This window comes from Drosophila takahashii, chromosome X (assembly GCF_030179915.1).
Source record: "Drosophila takahashii strain IR98-3 E-12201 chromosome X, DtakHiC1v2, whole genome shotgun sequence".
Classification (NCBI taxonomy): Eukaryota; Metazoa; Arthropoda; class Insecta; order Diptera; family Drosophilidae; genus Drosophila; species Drosophila takahashii.
In genome coordinates, this window is record NC_091683.1 from 16,444,411 (window position 1) to 16,448,905 (window position 4,495).

Here is a 4,495-nt window from a genome sequence, read left to right on the forward strand (position 1 = left end):
GAACATATCCATAGTTAATGATCCTCCGCCGGGCGCAGTTAATATAGCAAACAACGGCAAAAATGGGGGAAAACTTTTTCGGATGGGTACGGTTGGAAAATGGTGGAAATGGAGCAAATGGTGGCAATGGTATGGGGGCCTTTCCAGCAAACCTTTTTGACAAGCGTCGCAGTCATAACTTTTACTGTTCTGCTGTTGTTGTTGCTGTTATAATTGCTCATTACGCTGGCATGTGCCACGCCCCCGCCCTAAAAGCGCCACCGCCCCCATTTTCCCTTTCTCGACATTTTGCAGCTTTACAGCTCGCCACAATGAAACTTTTTAGTTGATTTTATTATTTTTTTTCCGCTTTTCCACCGTTTTTTTTTTTTGTGTTTGTTTGATGCCTTCCAATGGCAGATTTCCTGAAAACCGAAACTTTTCTCTAGACCCGAATTAAAACAGTATAAGCATGGTCAAACACCGAAGACCCTTAGGTGGTCCAAACATATTTTACTAGGCCTTATTTCTGGCGGGTTGACCAACAAACGGCAGCAGAAAACGTTGAGCTAATTAAAACCATTTCATAAATTTGCCATTTCTTAGGGTGAACAACAAACAAAATTCCCCTGTTTTCCTAGAAAATGACTTTAACACAAAAAGCTTAGGCGTTTCACAACACTGGGGGGGCCTTTAAAAGGGTAAAAAATAAGTATTAAGTATTGAGTATTAAATATTATTTCATAAGAAGTCATACAAGTAAATATTTATATTATTTTTTCGTAATGTATTTTTTTTGGCTTTTTTTGGTTATTTTCAAACACTCATTTAAATGTCCGGTACCTAATAATTATATTTAGACATTTTACAAAACTGGGAAACTTTTAAAAAGGGAAACACAATTTGCTAGCATATATTAGAATCAGAATATTATATCATGGGTAATAGTACAAGTAAATTAATATTTTATTTTTTGTAACATAATTTTTGGTTATTTCCCAACACTACCTACGACTCAAGCATCTACTTCCAACACTGGCAGATCTCCGATATCTAATAATTCGTTCTTATTTATGGATACTTTTTTGGATTTTACCATTCAAGTAGGATTCCTTACACTGGCACAATATCCAATATTGGCCCGAGTATTAAGACGAGTTTGCTTAGGTGTTGATGGGAATGCGGATGCTTGGCTGGGCGATTGGGTGCGGTTTTTGGGTGGTATGGTGGTTGGGTAGTTGGACGGGCGGGTCAAAGAACCGGATGGGCTGTGAGAGCCTGCGGCTGGGACGCGACACGTGCAGCGGGCGCGTCAAATAGGAATTCATTAACAAAACGTTACACAAAATTTTAATTAAATATTAAAACATAAAAGTTTGTCGAGCAATATTTCTGTGCGTTGGCGACAGAATTTCGTCCAGACCTTGGGGCACTTGAGTACCCAAAAAAACCCCCTCGAAAACCACCACCCTCTACCCACCACCCATTTTGGGCAGCATGACAGCGGGCTTTTGTTGTTGTCGGTGCTTTTGGTAATAGAAAATTAAGTTCTATTTATGTGCAAAAGTTCCTCATTAAAATCGAGCAGGCAAACTTTGATTAAACTTGCCTGCCGCTTTTATTTCGCCCAATTTTTTTTCGCTCCATTCCCATGCTACATACATATATTCCTATATATACAAAATATATATATTTTTCTCTGGGGCAACAGTTTGTTTTTATGCGACAAAACTTGTCGATAATTTAATTAGTAGAATTTCCTAGCCGGACACAATGCCCGGACAAAATAAATGCCGGAGTGGCGAGCAGTAGACAGCAAATTGCCCATAAGGCTTGAAAGCAGCCTGAGGGGTGGGGGATGGGGGGGGGGGGGGGGTATGTGGGTGGGCGTGGCACTCCGCTCGGTACTCCACAGAAATGCTGCTCGGTTTTGCTTGCGGGCATTTAATGTATCTTTAATTTCCCCTGTGGTTCATGTCGTACACAATCAGAAAAACATATCTACATGCATATGTAGGTACTCCACACACTCACATGTACATTGTACACACAAACGAACATATGTGGCGCAAATGTGTGAGTGTGTGTGTGTGTGTGCGTTTCCGTTTCCGCTGAATAGTCGTGGTTCCGGTTATCTAGGGGATTTTCTTTATCCCCTTTTTGCCAGCTGTGTTTCTCGTATTTTTATGCCACTTTAACGACAGCTAATTTTCAGAGCTCACACTAGAACTTATATTTTGTTACGCTCTAAGAAATTAATTCAGAATAAATATAAGTATTTCAAAAATACAAAAAGGAAAACATCAGAAATAATAAATTTAATGTTATTATATAGGCAAAATTATAATTAAATGGCCACTTTTAAATCGCATTAAAAAGATAAATATACTTTATATAAATACTCTTTCACTGCCCACAAAATGAACGTTACACATAAATACCCTCACTGCTTTGGCCATCACACATGAGTGAGTTATGCTCCCCAGTTCCCAAAATCAACATTGTCGTCATCGTTGGTGCGTATTAACGCCCATCCGAAATCCAAATACAAATTGGAATTCCGGACGGCGGCAGAGAGATATCCATTTGGCCCTTAGTATTTGCCTGCTTTACTCGCAACCAATGAAAGCCCTAGACAATAATAACGACTTGTAGTAAATGCCGCCAAGCTAACAAGTCCTAGGATTTCCCAAGGCCGCAAAACAAAAAAAAATAAGCCAAGGAGAAAGAGAGAGAGATACAACCCTTTTTAATTCGAGTTTAAGACTTTTGGGGCCAGGCTAATGACGCCTTTGGGGAAATTCCCATCGATGGCCGATAGTCCAAGGTTGAGGGCCAAAACGAACCAAGTCTACCACTGCATCCAATTAACTGTGAACATAAGACCGCTCTTTCATAATCAAGAGCTGCCATTGGGGCCAACAGACAAATCAATGCGAAAGCCCGAGAATTCATGAGTCATTCAATCGGTTGCCTTTTTAGGGAGCCGTAATTTATAACGCATGCAGTGTTTGGCGCCTTGATGGTGCACAGGGAAAAAATATAGACATTATTTGAATTAATTACAAGTAATTTGTTTTAAATTTCATAATAGGTGTCTAAAAGTATGCTACAATATATTTTTAATCCAAAAGTGATACGAATTCATACAGGAAAGCGACTATCATTTATAAATAAATATTCCGGGCATTACAAGACTAACCTTATTTTTAGACAATTTTAAGTGGGAAAATTTAGGTGAAATTCCTTTTCAAAGCCTTATTTTCCCAGTGATCTGATTCTCTTTCTGAGGTGTGGCTGACTTTGATTTGATTGAGCACAAAATCCAACATTTCCCAGCATGTCCAAACAATCAACTGCACTCAGTGTCTGCTGCGTAACATCGAGGGTGTTCCGGTTTTTGGAGTGGTTTTCCGGTCCTCGAAGGGGGTTTTCCGAGGGGGGAAGGGGCTCGGACACTCCGTAATACCCTGACTAGGCATGTTCACATGCCACGCCCCTTTGGCAAATGCAACAAGCTGGCAAACCAGGACAGCGCCAAAAACTAAGCCACCTGGAAGGCATTTTTCGCTACTGATGGACTTTTAAAATATCCATTATTTTTGGTTTTTAGTATCGATTTTTGGAATTGAAAAAATATTATTTTAAATTATTTTATTCCAGCGATTATAATTTCATTATTTGGAGTTTTTATGGCAAGCAATTGTGATCTTAAAATAAGCTCACATAAAATTATAAGGCTTTGTTTAGTCTGTGGCACAGAACACCCTATTAACACCCTATTGACACCCTATTTTTAAAAACGAGCTGCTCATGCCAAACGCAATCTACCCTGGAAAATAGTTTAAGGCCAGGGTATGAAAAGTGCAATCGCCTGGCCACGCCTGGACCCAAACTGGAGCACATCAATGGGGATTTATAAAAAATGCAAATTCATTAGAGCAGCCGCCGACCAGGACGAGTCTGCCGACTGAGTGCTGAGATCTCGAGAGCTGTTGGATTCGGTTCAGTTGGGGGCCAGCTGCTCTACTAATTCCAATGGCTTGACACCGGAAAAAAAACACACGAGCAGAAGCATCAGAAATGGGGCTAGGGAACCTCTGAACCTCAGACACAGAGGCGTCGTGTCAGCGCCGAGCGAAAGTGCAGCGTCAGGGGATTTTCATCATTCCTTTCTCCCGTTTCCACCCACTTTCTCCCAGCGGCAGCAGCATTTCGAAATTAAAAAGAACAGCAGCGAACCAGAAGAAGTCGAAGGAAATGTGCAACCTTAGGTTGCACATATTGATCTAGTGAAATAAACGACATAAAACATAACAATTCCATTAATCGAGGGTGTTTTTAAAATCACTTATAATTGTGTCTAAAAGTAGACAACAGCATATTATCGGAAGCCTATTAATGAATTCACTGCATACTTTTAGGCACCTTTATGAAATATTTGTAAGCTTGATTTTACCCAACTTCCTTTATTTCTTACAGGACATTTCTAGGTCTATAAATCGCACGTCTCAAT